This window comes from Humulus lupulus, chromosome 6 (assembly GCF_963169125.1).
Source record: "Humulus lupulus chromosome 6, drHumLupu1.1, whole genome shotgun sequence".
In the NCBI taxonomy this organism is placed as follows: domain Eukaryota; kingdom Viridiplantae; phylum Streptophyta; class Magnoliopsida; order Rosales; family Cannabaceae; genus Humulus; species Humulus lupulus.
The window spans coordinates 78,666,205-78,689,778 of NC_084798.1; positions in this window are offsets into that span (position 1 = coordinate 78,666,205).

A 23,574-nucleotide genomic window follows, 5' to 3' on the forward strand; every position below is an offset into this window, starting at 1 on the left:
GGTATCGACACAGTCCGCAGTGACAATAAAGAGGCAAGACAGTGCTACAATGTCTCCCTCAAGGCTCCCATGATGATGGTAAGGGAGGAAGGTCTCGAGAAGTTCTAGACCTCAGAGGTACGAGTTGTGCAAGAGTCAGGTACGAGTTGTTCTAGACCTCAGAGGTACGAGTTTTTCTAGACCCAGGTTTCAAGAGGAGAGGTCCATTGAACCAATGGAGGATGTGGAGGAGGTAATTCTTGATACCTCCACCCCCGACAGGAAAGTAAAAGTCGGGGGAAGCTTGAAAACGGAAGTCCACGAGGCGTTGGTGGTTTTCCTCTGAGAAAACCAAGACGTGTTCGTGTAGTCACATTCTGACATGACTGGCATTGATCTGAATATCATATGCCATGCCTTGAATGTCGACCCTAGCTTTGCTCCAGTCCAGCAGAAGCAACGTATGTTTGACCAAACTCGGAAAGAGGCCCTTAAGGCTGAGGTGGACAAGCTCCTATCCAATGGGTTGATCCAAGAAGCCCAATATCCCAGGTGGCTATCCAATCCTGTCCTCATGCCATAGCCAAATGACGCTTGGAGAACATGCATCGATTTTTTGGACCTTAATAAGGCTTCTCCGAAGGACTGTTTTCCACTCCCCAAGATAGACTAGATCGTCGATGCCACCTCCGGTTACGTGTTGTTGTCATTTATGGACGTATACTCGGGATATAACCAAATATCCATGCACGTCGCCGATCAGGAGCACACTAGCTTTCGAACTAACAAAGGTTCTATTGTAACATCGTGATGCCTTTCGAGTTTAAGAATATTGGCGCCATTTACCAAAGGCTGGTTAACAGAAATTTCAGAAACCAGTTGGGGTGGAACATGTAGGTCTATGTGGACGATATGTTGGTTAAGTCCCAGACCACCCCAGATCACGTAGGCGACCTGGCTGAGGTCTTTGCAGTGCTCCGCCGGATTGGGATGAAGCTCAACCCCCAAAAGTGAATATTTGGGTAGCCTCCTACAAGTTCCTAGGCTTCATAATAAGCGCTCAGGGATTGTGGCAAACCCCGCAAAAACAAGGCTCCAATCGAAATGCCCTCTTCTAGGAAGCATAAAGATGTTCAAAGCCTAACAAGAAGGATCGCAGCTTTTCGTCTCCAAGGAAACGGATAAGTGCATCCCCTTCTTCAACATTCTCCGAGGGAGTCAGAGGTTTGAATGGACTGAAGAGTGCGAACATACATTCCAACAGCTCAAGCCGCACATGGAAAACCCTCCGATCCTATCCAAGTCTGTGGACGGAAAGCCTCTCCTGCTCTACATGGCTATTTTGGAAGATGCCATCAGTGCCATGTTGGTAAGGGAAGAGAGCCGCATTCAGCACCCCATCTATTATGTCAGCAAAAGACTCCTCGGGTCAAAATCTAGGTACCTGCTGATGGAAAAGTTAACCTTTTTCTTAATGGTGGCCACTCGGAAGCTAAGACCCTACTTCTAGGCGCATCCAATTAAATTCCTCACGAACCACTACTCAGACAAGTCCTTAAGAAGCCTGAGTTGTCAGGAAGGCTCTTGAAGTAGTCGGTGGAGTTAAGTCAGTTTGACATCACCTACCACCCTAGGACTGCCATAAAAGTTCAAGCACTCACCGATTTCATCACCGAGTGCACCGAGAATAAGGAGAGAACCAAGTGCACCCCAGCGGTCGGACCAGCATGGAAGTTGTTCATGGATGGGTCTTAAAAAGAGAATGGCGTCAGGGAGGGACTTATTTTGGTTTCCCCCGAGGGGCATAGGGTGCATAGTGCTCTCCACTTTGGGTTTAACGCCTCTAACAAAGAAGCAGAATATGAAGCCTTAATTGCTGGGCTTCGAGTGGCACTGGAACTCAAGGGCGAAAGACTCGAGATCTTCAACGACTCCCAACTAGTGGTGAACCAAGTTCTCAGAGAATACCAGGCCCGAGGAACAAAGATGGCATCATACTTGGCAAAGGCTTAAGAAATGTTGCACAACTTCCGAAGTTTCACTATTTGGCAAGTGTCGCAGGAGCAAAATTCTAATGCGAATGCCCTAGCAAAGCTGGCCATGACCAAAGACGCCAAATTAATCAACGTGGTCCCCATTGACTACTTGGAGTCTCCGAGTATCTTTGCTCCTGACGAGGTGGAATCAGTACAACCCCAAGATGGGTGGATGGAGCCAATAGTTAAATGCCTCGTCTCCTGGGAGTTGCCCCAAGACAAGAAGGCAGCTCGGAAGTTGTTGTACCAAGTGCTGAGGTACATAATTATGGATAATAGGCTTTACAGACGAGGCTATTCTTTGCCCTTGCTTCGGTGCATATCCAAGAAAGAAGCCATTTTAATACTGCGAGAGGTAAATAAAGGTTTATGTGGAGATCACGCTGGGGGGCAAAGCCTTTCCAAGAAGATCTTAAGACAAGGGTATTTTTGGCCCACCATGAATGGTGACGCGATGGATTACGTCAAGAAATGTGAAAAATGTCAGCGCTTCGCCAACATCCCCCGAGCGCCTCCAAATGAGCTTACTCACATGACCAACCCATGGCCTTTTACTGTCTGGGGGATCGACCTTATCGAATCCCTGCCTACAGGGAAAGGACGGGTGAAATGCGCCATAGTGGTCATCGACTAATTCACGAAGTGGGTTGAGGTCGAGCCGCTCGCCACAATTACCTCCAAAAATGCTTTGGATTTTGTCATAAAAAATATCATTTTCCGGTATGGGCTTCCGAGGAAGATAGTCTCCGACAACGGATTGCAGTTCGACAGTGAAGTGTTCATGGACTTTTGTCAACAGCATGGTGTCATCAAAAGCTTCTCTTCCATGGCCCATCCGCAGGCCAATGGTCAGGTGGAAGCAGTGAACAAGAGACTTAAGTCCACTCTAAAGAAAAGACTAGAGCAGGCAAAATGATCTTGGCCCGAGGAGCTACCTAGGGCATTGTGGAGCTACCGCACCACTGCCTGGACCTCCACCGTCCATTCTCCCTTCTCCATGGCCTACAAATATGAGGCTATGCTCCCGGTTGAAGCATCAATCTCCACGCACCGACGGGATACGTATGATCCATCCATGAACCATGCTTTACTTAGGGAGTCCCTGGACCTCGTGGAGGAGCTACGCGAAGCTTCTCAACTACGAGTAGCATCCTACCAGCAGAAGGTGGCCAGATAATTCAACTCCAAAGTGAAAGATAGAAAATTCGGGGTCGAAGACCTGGTGTTTCGAAGAGTCTTCTTAGCCACCCGAGATCCCGGTGCAGGAGTGCTGGGACCCAACTGGGAGGGCCCATACCAAGTCGAGAGCGTTGTATGTCCGAGAACATATAAATTAGCCTGACTTAATAGGGATATGATTCCTCACGCCTAGAATGTCGAGCATCTTCGCCAATATTACCAGTAGTATGAGCAACAAACTTTTTATTTCTGTAATATCCCCTGTAGCCTTTGGGCACTTGTAATGGAAACCATGTATATAAAACACGATAAGAAGTTTGTTTGTTTTGCTTATGTTGTTTAGTTTCTATCATTAACGCTGTGTTGGAGCACCCGCTCACCTAGACAAGTGACCGTAGACTAATCTCCGATCACTTGGGGGGCATAGAGGTAGAGTAGCACTACGCCTCACAAGAAACGACCTAGGAAACTAAACTTGTCAATTGCCAAGATGAGTAAGCCTAGCGTTGCCACCCCGAGAATAGAAAGTCCTAGGAAACTAATAAAGTCTAGCACAGAAGGTAGTTTGTTCCAGGCAGAACTAAACTTAACACCTAGGAGCTAGATAACTTAAGTAGCGTGAGAATAGACTAATGTTACCTCCCGTGGGCACCGAGCCCCAGGAGCTCTAACCAAGTCTCTTGGTCTTGAGATGCGAATGGAAAGCCGAGTACCCTACACTTGGCCTCGGGAAGTCCATGATATGGGAAGCTTGGCTAGTTGACGAGCAAAGCACCCTTAGTATCACTATATCCCATATCTAGAAAAACTAGTATAACACAGACTTAAGAATTTAGGTTACCTCCCGAGGAAAGCGCGCACCCGGTGAGAAATAACCAAATCCTTATCAGTGCGATATGAATGGATACCCAAGTGGCCTACGCCTGGGCGTCTCATTCACATCACCTCTTGAGAAGATAGCCTAGAAGGTAGATAGAGCAACGTCGAAACCCCGACCTCTCGAGTAGTGCATACTCGGGGGGCAGGTGTGTTGACTTAAGACGACTAGTGAAGACCTGCAATAAATTTTGTGTCAAAGCTACTTCTAGGACTATGGGCCTACAAGAGACTAAACGCGGGAACCAAGTGTTGAAAATGATTTGAGTTCTTGTTCTTGTGAGATTCGAGTTACGTTGAATTTATAGTTACAAGTGTTTAAAATGATTTGAGTTCTTGTTCTCGTGGCATTCATGTTACGTTGAATTTATAGAACCAAGTGTTTAAAATGATTTGAGTTCTTCTTCTCGTGACATTCATGTTACGTTAAATTTATAGAACCAAGTGTTGTAAAACAAGTATGAGTTCTTGTTCTCGTAGCATTCATGTTACGTTGAATTTATAGTTACAAGTGTTTACAATGATTTGAGTTCTTGTTCTCATGACTTTTGTGTTACGTTGAATTTATAGAACCAAGTTTTAAAATGATTTGAGTTCTTGTTCTCGTGACATTTGTGTTATGTTGAACTTATAGAACCAAGTGTTGTAAAACAAGTATGAGTTCTTGTTCTCGTAGCATTCGTGTTACGTTGAATTTATAGAACCAAGTGTTTAAAATGGTTTGAGTGCTTATCCGCGTAGCAACTTAGGTTACGTTGAATTCAAGGAACCAAATCAAGTGAAAGAAAAGATGCGTAGTTAAACAGGAAAACAAGTACAAGTGTGCTCAAGGGCTCGAGCATTAAAATGTATGTTTATAACCCAAAACATTATGGCACACATGCCTGATTCTACTCAAGGAGTTACTGGGGGCCTTCACTTGATGGAACCTCTGTCACCAACTCGACCATTGGGATGTCTTCGGGAATTTGGCCCGCTGCTGAGGCCTCTATCTCTTGAGCCTCACTGGCAATGTCTGCCTCGAGACGTGCTTCGAGTTTGGTCCCCATATCAGGACCCTCTGTGAAGGAGAGGTCCATGTCCTTGTTGTTCTGCCACACGATAAAGAGCATGTCCTTAGCCACCACGTCGTGGTCTTTGGACAAGTCCTCATTGGTTTTTTCCAGCTCACCAACACGGGTTTCAAGTTCCATTCGGCTTAACCGAAACTCCTCGTGGACTCAGGCTAGTTCCTCCTCCACGGTCCGTGTTCAGATCGTGGCATCTTCCAATAACTTGGCGGATGTCTCCTCCAAGGCGGACATTTTTTACCTCTCCACGACCAGAGTATCTTCCACCTCTCGAACGCGGCCCCTAGTGTCCACCTCTTTTTGAAGCCATGAATTTTCCTCCAGAATAACTGCAGTTTCTTTGGTTTGCGCAAGCTCCACCTGGATGCGAGCCAGCTCCTCCCAAGTCTTCTTCAGCTCAAGAGACCGCGTCAACACCAGGTCCCCAAGTCGTTGGTTTAAAGCAGCAACCTATAAATTTAGGATGATGAATCAGCCAAAAAGACAAGACATTCATTGAACTTAAACAGAAATCAAGACTTACCCTAGTTGCAATGTGGTGGCTAGTTGCCACCAACACCACCTCGTTGTCCCCACCGCAATGGGCAAAGCTACCTGCTGTCACCTCGCACAATGGGCAAAGTGTTCGAGTGGTATGGCCCTCTCTCCTATTCTCCCCACAAGGAGAGGTTCAAGTTCTTCATGGTGAGGAGCAAAAACAGGTTCTTTCGACCAGTCCTCACGCCGAAATTTGGTCAGTAGTCGGACACTCTCGTTGCCTTCGTCGATGCGAGCATTGTAGCACTCGGTGACCGTCCTGTGTAGACCCGAGTCGTCGTCATCGTAGTACTCTGAAAAGATAACCAGATGGGGATCCTTGGCTTGAGGAGGATTGGGAGGAATTTTCTTGCCTTTCTCAGAGAACCCCTCTTCTCGAAGGGAGGAGACCTCAAGGTCTATGACCTCGTTGGTGACTACGGCGCTTGAGGTAGGGGCCATTGGAGCAGCAGCTGAAGATGCCGGAATAGACGGAGGCGGCGGTGGCGGTGGCACGTGTGTCGGGGTCATTAGGAGGTCGATCTCGGAAGGGCCCGACACCCTTTGACGCTTCGAGCGCACCAAATCTGAAAGGCCCATGCAATCTATGAAAAGGAAACACCCTGGTTAGTCACGATAAATGAAAAGAAAACCATAACAAGATAATACATGCATAAAAAGAAAGGTAAAACTCCTCAGGATCCCCACCACGATCAGGATCCTCGGAATGGAGGAGGGTACTAGCAAAGTCATGTACGAGACGACCCATCTCTTGTATCAAATTGGCCTCGTACTGACAAAACCAAGGCGCATACATGGTCGTCGATTCGTCAAGAGGTATGAAGCCAGGAAGGTGCCTTTTTCTCTTCGAGTTGTGAAGGAACACGTTATTGAGATCCTGGTAATCTTGATACTCTTCCGCAGACCAACAACGCTCTGAAACTTGGCCACACTCAAGAAGGGAGGAGAGACTAAGATATGGTCGGGACTAGTTCCCTCCCCTACGCACTTAGCATAGTGGAGAAGGATCATAAATTTACCTTGGTGTGTGGAGGATGATTTGATCCTGGCTTCTAGCTCTGCTTCAAGCTCCTCATCTTCTTTCACCACCTCGATAACATTGATGGCAAGAACACTCTCTGCGCGCTCCTCGCGAAGGCGCTGCTGGCATTGCTGCAGTGCCTTGGCCGCCATGAATTTTGTGTGTAGCTTTGCTTGTATCCAAGACCTCTTCAACTCTCGAAATGGGGTAAGGACCATGGGATTCACACTTTTCCCCGCTTGCAGCAGCCTACATTGTCGAAGACGGGTGTCGGTGACGAGATGGGGAAGCTCTAGCTCCTTGTCGGAGAAGGAGCCCATCGCCCAAAGCCTCTCTTCGAAGGAATCCACGAATGGGGTACGACGATATGAACCTGATTGGGAAAATATGTACGGATGTCAGTTATGAGATAAGGGCCATTAGGCTAAATTACGAGAGTTTGATACTTACCGACAGTGGTGAAGTCCAGGAGTAAGGTGGGATTAGTCCTCGTCGAGAAGTCGTCCGCCCAAAAGAACTGATCTTTATAACCCCAAGTGTGGTTCTCGTTGCCGCACAAAGCTTTATAACCTCCTTTCCCCAGACTTGTGTATTTCATCAGGGTGTAATATCCCCCTTTCTCCCCTTTCTTCGATCATTGCCAAAAACTGTCGATATAAAGTATTTCGACGGGAGAAGGGATAGGCCAGTCCTTAGTTTTTTATAGAACGTAAAGTCCGGCCAACACTCAATAACCATTCGAAGATAGTTAGAACGAGGCTATGTCGACGTATTTGAGGAAGTTGACATAATATTGGTGCAGCAGCAGGGCTGCACCCTCCTGAAGGTGTGAGGCGCTCCAAGGCCCGAGCCTGTGAACGCTTTCATGTGCCATCTCATCCTCCTAAGCCAACCGCACTAAAATCTCTCTGTCATCTACCTCGTAGTATGCGAGTATTTTATTTAAGGCCCCCTGATGCCAAATTTTGCTCAGAATGTCCTTCACTTCTAATCTGATGTTGGGATACGGGGTATCTGACAGCATCGGGCTAGCGTTGGCCTCTTCCTTCGAGAGGCTAGCTCCACGGGGCCTCTCCACCGTTGGCTCTGAATTCTCCCGAATGGTAAGAACCTGGCTACTGCCAGCCACGTGTTTCCCCTTCTCGAAACATTGTTCTACATCCCAGGCCATTTGGAGGATTTCATTATCCAAGCCGTAAAATCCTTGTTGGTGGAGCTGATGAAGCCCTCGGACATCTTAAAACATACACCAAGCAGTTAGCGCCTTGACTCGAAGGAGGTTGGGCCAAAATGAGAGCCCCTAAGAAAACTGCTCGGGGAAGAAGAAAAAAAATAGACTAGTAGCTCTGGGGTGTCCTCAGAGCCAAGTACTTGACACAGGAGACACCACCAAAAATTTTCCAGATTCCAGCCAAGGACGCAGACTAAGGAAAAACGCCCCAGAACACTACAGAGCGGTTAAATGGGCCATTTAGACCATTTATGATTGCAAATAAGGCAATAACAACCTCATTGAAGCTCAAAAAATAACTCCTAAGCATGCATCCTAAATTCTCAGATACGCACGAAAACAGGAAATCACAGTTTGGGGATACTTACTCGAAATGAAGCGTCGGATTGTGTTGAACTGAGTGCGAACTTTGAAGAACAATTGGCCATTCACCTAGAAGTACGAAGCCTTATGCCAGTCGTCTAGAGTGACAGAAGGAACTGGAAGGAGGAAATGCCGAAAAAGGGTTTAAGAGAAGTCGAGAGAGTTTGAAGAGTTTGAAGGCACAAAAAATTTGAAATGAGCTAAAGTAACGTTAGGGAATTTTTTTTCTCGACCTTTTATAGACCTAATGCTTGGAGGAAAAATAAGTTCACCCCACTCGTTGGATTATCTAGGACCTAGGTACTCGAGGACGATCCAAGGGCCTAAAATTAGAGCGGTGCAGATTGTGATCATTGGCATTGGAAAAGGAAAATCTCGAACGTAAACCGAAAGGACGCCTAGGTTACAAAAAATACGTTTTAGGCTATGGAATTGACCTTTCATTAATTGCACCGATTGATGGGCTCAACAATGGGGTTAAGGCACGTGGCAGGAAATCTCGTAGTGACAGCAGTAGAAGTCCAACTATTTCCTGCACGAGGACCTTTTGAAGCCTTCATTAGTTCTAAGTCTCCATTGTCTGAGGACAAGTATATACTTGGGGGCAAATGTTGTCCGTGTTTTCACCCAAGAACACGTGATCACCTGAGTAAGACACGTATCTCTTTTTTATGAGGCAATGCCCAAAGGATATGTCCTCAGGAGGCCAGCCCAACAGTTGGAGGTCACCCTCCTCGGATAATGAGAGGGCATCAACATCTCTCTTGTGCCATGTCCCGAGAGTTATGAATGTCTTCATAAGGTTACATCCCGGGGATGCTTGGTAGTCCATATTTTTTCCTGGCCCTCAATTATATTCCAGGCCGAGGACCTGGTCCTCATAATCTCAAGGATAGGTCAGGTGTTAGCCAATGTGGATTAGCTGCCTCAGAGGAAGACCTGACAACCATTTTTGGGTGATCTTCCTACAGAGTTGTCGATGGTACGACTCAACATCTCGCACTCCCACTATGTCGCCTGACACAGAAGTACATACAGCAGGCCCTGAAAATCCTACAGGCATGTTCCCCGTAAAGTGGTTACCTTTTTGCAGTGGGCCTCGCAAATCTCGCTTGGGTCGTGGTCTCTATTCAATGTAGCCCAATGAAATGAAGTGTATTATTTATTGATGGTTAACATTAATGACCCCAACCTCTATAAATAGGGTTGGGAGTCTCATTATAAAGGGTTCTGTCTTCGATAGAGAGAAAACTACTTGTACTCAAAGCAATCTAAACGCTACTTGAGAATACATCATTGAAGCTTGCAATCCTCTTTACACTAGAGACTCGTGGACTAGGGTTTTTTTTATAACCTGAACCACGTAAAAATCTTTGTGTTCTTACAGTTTATTTCTTTAATCTCTCTTATTACGATTGATAGCAAAAAAGGTAGTTAACACCACCAATTTCTTATATCATCGATGTTTTATGACGAGTTCGTAGATATATCCACAACTTTATAAGCTTTTTCTAGCAACCCTGTTGGTCATTTGGCATTAAGAGTGGTACCATCACAACCTACTCTACGGGGGTGTCAATTTGGTATATAGAAAGCATTGGTTTCTTATTGTCGCCAAAATAGATAATTAGATTGGACCAGTTTTGTGATGTGTTTCAAAAGTTACTTTTTGATTTAGTTAAGCAAAAATTAACAGTAAACGAGCCACAAAAATATGTATTTTTATTATGATTCTGTTGACTCGTTTTTTCGTCAACTTGCACAGAGTGATAAATGAAGAGTTGTTTTGTGTGTAAAATTCGATGTGGAATCTTGGCTATGAATAGTGAACCAAAGAAAATGAATGCAATATTAAATGAAAAAGACAAAGAACTATAGTGGTTCAACCCCAAAAAGATGATCTTCAACTACTTTAGTCAGCATTATTGATGATGAACTTTGAACCCTCAAGAACAAGAACACTAAGTTTGATTTTATTCTTGGGGGAATTACAACAATGGAGAATGAGATATCTCTTGAAGAAGAAGAATAGTTACTGACTTAATGAGCCAACTTGCCATATCCCCCTCTTGAATTGTACTATTTATAGCCACAGAGATGGGAAGAGATGATGGTGGCAACTTGTTTCCCGATCAGGCTAATTTTCGATACACTCGGATGAAAGCAGGCTTTCGTCTCACCAAAAATGGTAATCTAACGTGTCCTGTTCATGAAGGGTTTGAGGGCGCACTCTGGTGCAGAAGATGGCTCGGGTGGCGAGGACCACTAGTGATTGGCTAGCACTCCTTGTGATTGGCTAGCACCTCTGGCGATTGGCTAGCACTTTTGGCGATTAGCTAGCACTTGATTGGCTATCACCTTTTCCCTCTTGCGTTTGGTGATTGGCTAGGGTCTCTGGTGACCACCTTGACTTTGCTTAATGGGAGGAGTAAACTTATGTTGGCGAGGTCCATTTCCACCTAAGTGTTGAGGGAATGATAGGGGTCATCCTCCTTGGTGTGTGATGGTGACTGTGGTGTCCTGCCACTTCACCACTTAATTTGACACGTAATTAGCTTCGTGGGCTGCCATGTGGCAATGCCAAAATTTGGGTATAATATTTTCCCTCCAAAGGCTCTATGCTGGCATAAGGCTGACTTGAATCGGCGAGGTGCGACCCACTCGCTCTTGTCCATTACTTTTCTGTCCACAGGTTCTTTCTGGCTCTGACTACTCAAGCTAGGGAAGTCGTAGAATGGGACATAGTGCTTGAAGTGGAGTAAGTAATCTTTCTTCTTTGAGCAATGGCTTGTCTCGATTCTACCCATTTGTACCAAATTTATAGACATTTTGGATACTTTGTGCATCATGGGTTCATGTTGGTTTGCATTTCAATGAGGCAGTATTGTCCTTGGTCATGCATTCTCAAGGAATCTCCTTCCCAGTAGCCCTTCGTTGTAGCGAGTCACGAGGCAATTGGCTAGATGAAGCGTTAGTACCTACTCTGAAGTAGTTGGTGACATGAGGTTCGTGCATCGGCAATGTGAGTTCGAGAATTGTCCTTTCCTGACATCTTTGAACCTTTTCTTTTTTGGGAATCGCCTTGGTTGTCGTATTTCTCTTCTTCTAGCAAACATTAGAGGGTCCCTCCCTTTGGGTCTTTACATCAGCAGTGGCAGGGCGCCACCTAGGTGCACCTCCTTAATAAGTTGCGAAAGGGTTGCCCCTTTGGCCTCACCCATATCACAGCTTGGCACTGAAAAAATAGGGCATCTCACCTTCTCCTCCCTCTTCTCTACATGTGGAAAGAATCTTTGACACTTTAAATGTGCATCTGAGGAGACCACTAGGCCATTGATTTCTCGTGAATCCCCGGGGAGTGGTAGAGCCCTCACCTTCCTTCTCCTATCGTGGTACTGTCGTTGAGCCCAAGCGACCTGTGGGTTGACCTCCTAAGCATCTCATTTGAACTGGTAAGTTCTCCACCTCATCTCTGTAGCCCATCACTCTTACACTTTGTATGATTTTTTCTTGAACCCATTGAATGCTTGAGCCAAAGATTATTCTTGGATAATTTCTTCATTTTTTGTTTGATGCAAGAAATTAGAGTTGGAATTTGTTGGGCTAGGCAAGTTTGGGAATTTCTCTATCGAAACTTCACTAGCGGGTTGTCTAAGTTTGTTGTAGAGCGGTTTGGGGTGCAGGGGTGCCCCGAATTGGCCATGGGGGCTGATCGAGTAATGGACCTCCTCAGTGAAAGGGGGAGGCGGTAACTCGTCGCCTCATGCAGTCAGAGACCAGGGAATGTGCCTCGGTGTCGAATCAGCGATGGTCGCCCAAGGCTCAGGTCAACAGAGGCGATAGCGAGGCTAAGGACTATCTCGATCGTGGGAATCGGGGAGGGCTCGAGGCAAGGGTACGTGAGGGTGCGAGGCGATGGCATGGGCCCTCTGGGCCGAGGGGATCGGAGAAGCCGAGAAGGTGCTAGGCGTGAGGGCGCCTAGCGATGGCCTTGGCAAGGACCTAGCTACCTGAGCCATTTTCATCGCTAAAATCTTGAGATTTAGTTACTCAATTTGTCGCCTCCCTATGCAGTGATGTGTATACCATCATCGGTTCCCGACGTATGTGCTTCGTTGAAAGAAGGTGGTTCCAATTCTCGGTTGGGCCACCGAAGTCTCGGGCCTCCTCGCCAACTTTGGGGATGATAGGCAAGATACATAACATTTTCTATGCTATTTTGTGTTTGTTGGCTATTGCGCTCTTATGAACGAAGAGTGGACTCGTCATGTTAGATTATTTTTTATCTGTGGGAGCTAACTTTTGGCATGTTGCTTGTTTTAGGTGTCCCTTCAAGATAGCAGTTTCTAGGGAGAGACGTTAGCTATATTTATAGGCCCCTCGACAACCTTTGTGGGCCTAGGCTGGCTCGGCCCAAGTGGGGAACGGTCCACCCTGCCATAGTAGAGTCGAGGTCTTCTTCTAGTGCTGATTTTAGTGAAGTCGTTCGACGAGCTCATGACATAGCTCCCTTATCAGTTGAAGGAAATTTCAATACCCTTCCATCGGACATGACAGAGGTCCAGTTGGATCAGATGATTTCCCGTAATGGCTTATCGGACATGCCTGATACATGCTTCCTAAACCTATTGAGCGCATTGACCGCCCTCCTGAGGGGTGGCAAGCATGGAGTCCCATACATTGCAATCACGAGGTTACACTCCCGCTACATGACTACTTGCTCAGTGTGGCAAAATATTTTTAGGTGGTGCCATTCTAGTTGATTCCGATTACCTATCGGGTTATTATTGGGCTCAATATACTGTTTAGGATCATCGATTAGGAACCTCCTGTGCCCCACGCAATTCACTACCTCTATCACCTTCAGTTTAATTTCATAGGGGTGAAGAACCGACTTCTACAATCTTCGTACTTAGAATGGTTTTCCCCCACTGGTGGTTATTGGAAAATCGGATGGGGAGCACGCTTACAGATACTTTTTCACCAAGGGTATTAATTATGTCCACAAGGCCTTCCAGCTAGTTGGTAAGTTGGTTTACTTCCCATTCTTCAAGAAGCTCTGCTTCGAGGTTTTAGCACATCACCCTCGCCAATTTGCGTGGGAGTCCTCGCTAATGACGACTAACGAGCTCCTCGCACATACGATGAGTGTGGTCTGGCCAGTCTGCTCTCGTTTTATTCTGATGTGTTTGTTTTTTTATCAGGTACCCTTACTCGTCCGACTGCATGGCCCGGCTATAGGGAGCGCCTGGAGTATCTTCAGAATCGGGTCCCTATGGGGTACAAACTGCTCACTACCTGCTCATTGATGACAACTTGCAGGTATGCAACTTTCTGGGTGTGAATCAATCACTAAATCTTAACAGGCCTTCTCCCCCTCTCAAGTTTGTCACCCCGAGAGGTTTCCCCGTTGTTCACATTGAGGGTGCTAATACCAAGGAGCTTGGAGCCCCAACCAACTGCGACATGGGTGGCGGAGTGATCACTGACGACAGGCCATCTTGGTCGGCGACCGTGAGAGGGCGACCCCTGAGGTTGGAGGTCCGTCAACTCCACGTCCTGTTTCATTGACTCGTGACCTTGGCAACACTTCGGCTGTAACGACCCAAATTCGCTAATAAGGCTTAAGGGCCTTGATTAGTGTGCTTGGAGGGCATAGTGGGAATTATGTGTGACTTTAATGATTAAGATGCATGATTATGATTTAAAGCATGTTATATGACTATTTGAATATTTGAGATGCATGACTATGTGTACTAGTATGCATGTAGTGTAACGACCCAAATTCACTAATTAGGCTTAAGGGCTTTGATTAGTGTGCCTGGAGGGCATAATGGGAACTATGTGTGATTTCAATGATTAAGATGCATGACTATGATTTAAAGCATGTTATATGACTATGTGTATTATGCTATGTGATTTGTACCACGTGGGTGTGGTGATATCAATGTGATGCACGTGCCGAGACGGTCCTAGAAAGCTAGATAATGGTAACTGGTGATTTGGTAACTTGTGTAACTGTTAGTAACCATAGAGAGTAACAGGTTTTATTGGAAAAGTGGTAGAATTGTAATGTTAGTAAAAGGACAAGTGTGCCCTTGAGGTTTAGTTAGAAAGGGATATTTATGGAGGGATTAAGTGGTCTTTTGGCAGTGAATAGGTGAGTTTCAGCTGAAGGGAAATACAATTACGTATAATACTTTGGGAAATTAGTTTATGCTGAATTTTGGAGACCTAGAAATAGAGCAAAAGAAAGATAGAAGAGGGCAGCTGAATTTGGCTCTTGGAAGGAGAATCAAGGGGGTTTGAAGTTAGCAATCAAGCCTAGGCCAAAAATACTCAGAGGTAAGGATTTATCTATGATTTGTCTAAGTTTCAAGTCTGGTTTTTAGAGGATAAGCATGAATTGAAACAAGTTGGTGGCTGGTTTTGTATGAATTCAGAGTAGGAATAATCAAACGAGAAGGTGGTTTGAAGCTAGAAGTTGGACTCTCCATTTAAGGTAAGGATTCTGTGTAATTGTAAAGCTTATTTCTGTTATGGATTAGGGAATTTGAAGTGTGGTTTGGGTTTGGGTTTAAGTTTTTAACTTTCTGGTTTGAGTTACTAAGGCATGGAACTCAAGAGTGAATTTTGGGAATGATTGTGTAATTGAGCTAGGTTATGATGTTTCTAGGTTGTTGTGAGGTCTATTAGGGGTTTTGGGTTGGTTTTGGGGCTTAGGTATGAGCTTGGAATGGTTTGGGTTCGGGAAAAACGTAAGAGAAAACCCAGAATTCTAGGCTCGCGAAGGAGCGTCGCGGCGCTGTTCTTGCGCGTCGCAGCGCAAGGCTGTTTCTGGGCAGAGTGTGTTCTCTGACTTGCTGGGCGCCGCGGCCCTATAGGGCTGCGCCACGACGCTAAGCCAATTTGCAATTTTGAGCCTTTGCTCCGGGGGTTCGAGGGATGCCTTCGGTGCATTGTTTTAGGGCTTTGGGGGTTCCGAGAGTGTGGGATTGGTTCCGAAAAGTAGTTTTGGATTGGTTAATGACAAAGGATGTTTCATTTATGTTGTGATTAGGTCTTTGAAGAGGCTCGGGATAGTGGACCGTGCTCGCGGCTTCGTGGCATCAGAAATTAGTGTATTGAAAGGTAAGAAAACTGCACCCGGTTGTATGGTTGTGATGGGACTAAGTGCTCCCGAAGGTTATATCGTGTCAACGTTGGTATTATGCCATGGGACATGTCATAACGGTCTAAGAGTGTCGTACATGAATTTAGCGCATAGGGCGCAGATTGGCCACTGGGAGCCAAGAACAAAGGGATAACAGAGGGAGCAGCCTGAGGGTTCTAGCCCTGGTTATCGTTTGTGAATTGTGTATATTGTGAACTGGAATGCCTAGTATGTGGAATACTTGATCGTACTGACTGATGATATATCTGAGTTTATGTGATGCTATGTGAGATGTTGATTTGTTTGTTAGTTGTTCATGCTCTGCTGTTGTTATGTTTTCTTGCTGGGCCTTGGCTCACGGGTGCTACGTGGTGCAGGTAAAGGCAAGGGCAAGCTGGACCAAGCCTGAGGTGGAGAGCTCCAAGGTGGAATGTACATAGCCAGCGGTTCGACCGCCACAATTGAGGAGTGGACCAGGACAGGGATCTCCTAACTATTAGTTTTGCCTTAGCATGGCCGGTTGTTGTATATAAACCTTGAGTCTTTTGTAAACGGTCTTTAAACTTAATATTTTTGGGATCCCATGTAACAGATGATACTTTTTAATGAAAATGTGGCTTTTGAGACCAAAACGCTTTTAACCTTAGTTCCTTTATAGTTTCAATGACACGATTTTATTTAAATGACTTGATTAGCAAGTCTGGCACTTTATAAACACTCAGTGTAACGGTCTTGGCTAACCAAGGCGTTACATGTAGGCCCTGATTAGGTTAGAAGGGCATAATCGTAATCTTGGCCACTTTGGGCATAACTGCTTTGATATATGTGATAATTGTCGAGACCACATTATTATGTGGATATATCTGTGATCTGTGACTCGAGACGATCCTAGTGAGCAAAGTAGCGAAAAAGTCACGGTGGGGATTTATACCCAGCTCGGGGTGAGCTTAGGGGTATAAATGGGAATTTAGTGAGTATATTGGGGTTTGTTTTGACATTGAGGAATATTATTGGTGATTAATTAGGTATCGGGAGTTAAGCGGGAAATATTAGAGACACTCGAGGAGTTAGCGAGAACTGGGTAAAATGACTAGAATGCCCTTAAGTTGATTAAAGGATTAGAAATAAAGGGGAGGGCATTAAGGTCATTTAGCTTGTAAGGGATAGATATGCTGAGGCTTTATGTTAGTGAGAATTGTAGAAAGTTATAGAAGCCTGAAAGAGAGAAAAGAAGGAAAAGAAAGAAAAGAGAAAAGGAAGGGAAAAACAGAGTTGTTTTCCTTGGAGTCGGTTGGTGATCTCTTCACCATTTCTGGGCATTTTCTTGGAGTAGCTTTCAGAGGGGAGTTAGGTCAACTAAGCCATAAGGTTTCTGAGCTAAGCTTGAAGAAATTGGCAGAGGTTTAGCAAGAACACACTAGCACTTGAGGTAAGACTTTAGAGTTCTTCAGTTTCTGTTTCTGATTTTTGAACTATGGTGTTTAAGTTGAATCTGATGGAAACTTTAGGGAATTCAGGCCAAAGGCTGAGGAGGAGCAAGCTAGGGAGGTGTAGAGGTTATCTTGAAATCGAATTCCATTAAAAGGTATGAAGTTCTGAGCTCTAGACTTTGGTGTTTTGACTGGTTTGTGTTGAGTTCTGGATATAGGGTCAGCTATGGTGAATTTTGAGTTTGGGAATGCATGTGCTTGAGTTCTAGGTATTTGGGGTGCTTGGGATGAGTAGAGTATGTTCATAAGGTCATTTTTGAGTTTGGTAAAGGTTTGGAGAAGTTTTGGTTGAGTTTGGTTCGAGGAAATCCCAGGAAGGGAAAACTGGTGTTGGTCTGTCTATGACTAGCGCTACAGCGCTAGCCTTTGGGCGCTGTAGCGCTAGGCCAAGCTTGCTGAGGGGATTTTGCTTCTGTTTGTAGCGCTGTAGCACTCTCCCATGAGCGCTGTAGCACTACCCTATCTTCTGAAGGGGATTTTAGGGTTGTTTGCAAGGGTTTTTTACCAAGGGTTTGGGGTTTGATTCCACCACCTTGTTTGGTGGAACTAGGACTTCCCGGGGGCTCGGGATTGGCCCCGAGGCTAGGTTTTGGACTTGAGGTTTGATGATGAATTTGGCCTATGGTTGTGTTTAGGTGAGCGCAAGGGCTCGAGGGGGATCGTGCTCAAGGAGTCGAGGGATCAAAGCTAGTGAATTGAAAGGTAAGAAAACTGCACCCGGTTATATGTTTGTGATGGGACTAAGTGCTCCCGATATTTGTATCGTGTCAATGATGGTATTATGCCATGGGACATGTAAAAGCGGCCTAAGAGTGTAGTACACAATATTTGCGCACAGGGCGCGGCTTGGCCACTGGTAGCCAAGGACAGCTTAATATTCACTGAGCTTGGTTTAAGCGGGCCGGAGTCAGTGGGATAACGGAGGGAGCAGCCTAAGAGCGCTAGCCCTAGTTATCATTTGTGCAGTGATATATGATATGAGTTGATATGTTTAGTATGTTGAATACTTGATTATACTGAATGATTATATGGTTGAGAACTTGTGATGCAATGTGAGATATTGACTTGTCTGTTTATTGCCTATGATCTGTTGTTGTGTTTTCTTGCTGGGCCTTGGCTCATGGGTGCTACGTGGTGCAGGTAAAGGCAAAAGCAAGCTTGACCAACCCTGAGATGGAGAGCTGCGGGGTTGAACGTACATAGCCAGCTGTTCGATCGCCATGGTCGAGGAGTGGATCAGGGCAGGGATAGCCTAACTGTCCGTTTTGCCTTAATACGGCTTGAGATTGTATTAGCACCTTATGTCTTTTGTAAACGATCTTAAAACTTAATATTTTTGGGATCCCGTGTAGACAGGAAATGTTTATTAATGAAAATGTGGCTTTTGAGACCAAAATTCTTTAACCCTAGTCCCTTTATAGTTTCAGCAACACGTTTTAAATTAAATGACTTGATTAGCAAGTCTGGCACTTTATAAACACAGTGTAACGGTCTTGGCTATCCAGGGCGTTACATCGGCGTTACCGACCATCGGCACTAATGGGGCCTCACCCGCAGTTGGGCCTTCGAAGCCTGTTTTGGGGAAAAGGGAGTCTTCAAGGTCCTCCTTTCATAGTCTTTTGCAGTCAAAGTTAGCCAATATCCCACCTGCTACGAGCTTGCAGCACTAGCCTCTTTTTTCTCTACTGGCTCCCATAACCGCATGCCCGGTGTTGACGACGAGGCATCTATGGGATCTCCCTTGGGGAATTTGGCCAATTTGACTTTTTTAGATCCCCTACCGAGTCAAGGAGTGTCTCGTAGTTGTCCTTCTCTTGGGGATTCACTGGGTACTTAATACTTGTTTCTTAGGACCTTTTCTCTCTGAGGCTATTTGTTTGAATGTATATGTGTTGTGTTATGATTTCACTTTGCCTTATTACAGTGACTTGTTGATCCTTGGGTTGTAGGGGCTATGGATCTATCGGAGTATTTTACTCGACCACTGACCATTTCGGAGAGGCCCGAGAAGAAAAGGAAAAGGCCTCTCAGCCTAAGACCAATCACAAGGAAAAGCTAGGAGGATTCGAATCCGCCCACAGGTTGCCACGACTACCAACCTAGTGCCCTCTCCCCTAGGGGTATTCCACTTCTTACTGCACCGATGCGCATCGCATCTCCCGCCGTGCCGATGTCTTTGGAACTGCCGCCTCCCTTTCCCCTTCAACCAGACATCGATATGGTGAAGGGGATGTTAGAAACTGAGGCATTGGGCCCTCGCTTACCCTACACTTTTCCTTTGATGACCACTGACTCTTCCCTTGACTTGTCCCACCAACATATGGAGAACATCATCATGGTAACTAGTTGGGCTTATCATTTTCACTTGTATATCTCTTTTCATAGTTGCTCTCATAGTTTCTGTCTTTCAAGCGGTGCTGGCTACGGTCAATTTGTGTCGGCAACGCGAGTGAGAGACTGAGAACCTTCAGAAGACCCCTCAAATCTTGAGAGTTCTTGCTCAGCCCTTGCCACAATGGTGCAAGAACTTGCAAAGGATCGTTCTACCCGTGAGGAAGTCGTTAGAGCCGTGGAGCAAGCCCATCTAGAGGCCATCTCCTGTAAGGCCCTATTGGGGGAGAGTAAGATAACAACACCTCAAAAATTAGAATCTACACAAAAATTCAATTGACAGAGACTAAATAAACATTGATAAAGAACTTGCAAACTTAAGTAGATCAATGGTCTTCTTCAACTTTGATGAAGCTTCAAAACCCTAGGCAAAAACCACCACCTTGAGCAAACCCTTTGAACAAAGAAAAAAACAGAAAACCAAGGCTTATACACATTGTAAAACACTGTCCTAATACTCTATTTCCTAGCCACCATGGATGTTTGAGGCCTTTTCTAAGAGGAAATGAGGATTGAGATTTAACAAGCCTTAAATTCTCAAAGTCAAGCACTTTCTTTGAGAGTTCTTGGAGAAAACTAGAGATTCTTGGAGCAAGAGAGAGAGAAAGGGTAGAGAGAGATTGGAAAGAGTGATCAAGTCTTCCAAAACACTATTTTGACCCTTATATAGAGTAGGCACCATCATTAGGTCTAACCAATAGGATTAGACTTGTAAAATACGTCATTAAGATCATTTAACGTAACTTGTACGTGTTTCTTGAAACCCTAAGCACAGGCGATGCTACGCCACTTGGGTGGCAACGCATCGCCACTCTCGCTGTTTTTGGACACTTCCAAAGGTCTAAAAATTGTTCCAAATGCTAACAAAAGTTTTGGGGACTCTTAGATACCTCCATGCATCAATTTTTACCCAAAAGCGCATTTTTTAAAGTTCCTACAATTGAAGCTCAAATTTCACATCTTCACTGTGTGAAATTTACTAAGTGTTTATACCTTGCTTGTATTTTAACACTTATCTTTGTATTTAACCAATCATAACAATCCCCCACTTTGTTAAATACAAGCCTCATTCTCTATTCTTAAAACAGTTTCGGTGCATAAAATAAAGTGCCTTTTGGTTTGAACTTTACCTTAGTGAAAATACCACAAAGTCTTATCGAAATCATTAGTTGCTTAAAGCTTGAACCAAGTATTCCATATGATAAAATCATTGATACCTCACACACCTCCTCCACATCTTTTGTTTCCCACTTTCTTGCTTAGCACTATAATGGCCATGTGCACATCTCTTCATGAACTTTCCAAGGATAAACTCCAACTCCTGTGAGAGGCGGCACCACCTCAAAGTCCAAATAGGTTAAGTTCTTAAAGCATCTTTGCTACCTTTATAGATTCTTTTTGTACTCAACTGAACTTCTTTTAAAGCCCTAGGCTTAGCCCTAAGTCGGTAGCAACCAACATTAACCATCACTATAAGTTTTAGTATTGAAATTATTCACTTATCAATGACTTGTTCTTACCCATTGAACTCTTTCCCTTGATTTGTACAAGCTGAGAGTTGGGTTTCCATCATTGGTGAATCTATTATTCTAGAAGTTTCAATCTCATCCCTTTTGAAGTAGAACTTACTAACCTTCTCACAAGAGGTTTTGTAAATGGATCCGCTAAGTTCTCACTTGTCTTAACATATGAGATCGATATGATTCCATCTTAAATCAATTGTCTCATATATTCATGTCTTAGAATAATGTGTCTAGACTTTCCATTATACACACTATTATATGCTCTAGCAAGTGTAGTTAGCTATCACAATGTATTGAAATTGTTGATACCATATCTGCGGTTAAAGGAATATCCATCATGAGATTCCTAATCACTCAGCCTCTTTGTCGGTTTCCACTAAAGCTATAAACTCTGCTTCCATGGTTGAGTGTGATATACAAGTTTGTTTCTTGGAGCCCCATGAGATTGCACCTCCTCCAAGAGTAAATACCCAAATGGTGGTGGAGAGATTCTCTTCAATTCCCGATATCCAAATAGCATTGAAATATCCTTCAAGTATCTTTGGAAAGTTTTTATAGTGAAGACTATACTCTTTGGTACCCTTAAGATAGCCAAGAATTCTCTCAATAGCTTTCCAATGCTTGATACTTGGATTGCTAGTAAACCTACTAAGTTTACTAACCTCATATGCAATATCTGCTCTTGTGTTATGAGGGGCATACATTAGGCTTCCTATTGGACTTGCATATTCTAATTGAGCTACCGCTCCTCCTTCATTCTTTTCAAACTTCATGTTTGAATCAAATGGTGTTCTATGATTTTGAGATGACTGAATTTTTCGAGCACTTTCTCAATATAGTGGGTTTGACTCAACACAAAACCCCCATTATTCCTTCTAACTTTGATACCTAGAATGGTATCCACCTTTCCAAGGTCTTTCATTTTAAAGTTAGAAGATAAAAACCTCTTCGTTTCAATTATTCCTTTCATGTCATTACTCAAAATAAACATATCATCTACATATAGACACACGAGTATGACATAGTCACCACAAGTCATATAGTATAAGAACTTGTCAGCATTGTTGTGTCTTTATCCATTATAAACAATGACTTTATCAAACTTCTCATGCAATTGTTTTGGTGCTTGTTTCAAACCGTATAATGATTTGACAAGTCTACACACTTTATGTTCAATTCCTTGAAGAACAAAACCCTCTGGTTGTTCCATATAGACCTCCTCCTCAAGATCCCCATTTAGGAATGTTGTTTTGACATCCATTTGGTGAATATAAAGGTTATATATAGATGATAAAGCAAACAATAATCTTATAGAAGGAATTCTTGCTACTGGTGCATATGTGTCAAAGTAATATATTCCCTCTCTTTGTTTGAATCCTTTGGCTACTAACCTAGCCTTGAAGTTTTGTATGGTGCCCTCGGTATGGTATTTTTGTAATGTCCTCCTAATCCACGATCATTACATTGTATACCTTAAATAGTGACAGACTTGATAATAGAGTCCCTTGGTTATAAACGCATAACTAAGGTTAGTGACAAGGGTTAGGGTTAACATTTTTGGTCAAAGGGAAACGTTGACTTTTCATTAAAAATATTTTCTTTCATACATGGGATCCCAAAACAACATAAACAGATGTTTAAAATGTCTACTATAGTTCAAAAGTTACAACCAGCCGACCTAAGCGGCAAAATAAGGGATACAACCCTAGTACATCCAAGATAACCCTGGCCGTGGTGGTCGAGCAGTCGCATATGTACACGCCGTCACCAAAGCTCTTCAAATCATGGTTGGTCCAGCTTCCCTTTCCCCTTACCTGCACCATATAGTACCCATGAGCCAAGGCTCAGTAAGAAAACTTAAACATATTCATGAACAGTAAATACAGATTCCCTATGCATATCTAGCATGACCAGCAGTAATAACCTACTCATGCATGCATACAACTACAAATAAATGACTACCATGTCATAACAAGGGCCGGCTGCACTAAAAAAAGAGTTAATAAGTTATAATGGGGCCCAACGCCCTAGTATATGGGACTAATGAGTCACCCCAGGGGCCTGTGCCCTATCCTTTGTATATCCAGCCTTAGAGCTGGCCCAGCGTACCTGTCGCTTTAATTTTCCACGTCCATTGGGTCAGACAAGCATATAATGTGCTCCTAATTAGGCCTAACCATATTGATTAGCGATCAACGCGCTATTGCCGCCCTTGACTTATGAGCCAAGGCTTTTCAATCATACAATGCAAACAAGCATACATCTTTTAATAGTTATCCCAAAACAAAGCATTCACGTATGCGTAATGAATTAATCACAGACATAATCATAATCATGTTCATTCTCGTGGGCCTAAGCCCGAGCCCTATTCATAATCATATTAAATAAACAGATAACCAGTTATTGATAAGCATACTTCAGATTATACAAGTATGCATACATATTAATCTTACATCTCAACTAATTAAACACAAACACAGTAATGACCATGTTCTTTAATGGGGATGAGCCCTAACCACGCAGATAATCACACTTAACACGTACTTAGTACATTTTTCTTACCTCAGGTCTGAGTGCAATGTATAATAAGAACAACCCTTGTTCTGAACCCCCTACCAATAACCTAGTCACAACCATAATATAGAATCTCTTCAACAACAAGCGAAGAAAGGCTTCTGGACTGAGTCCTAGCCTCTGGGACGTCGAATTCTACTAAACTAGATAG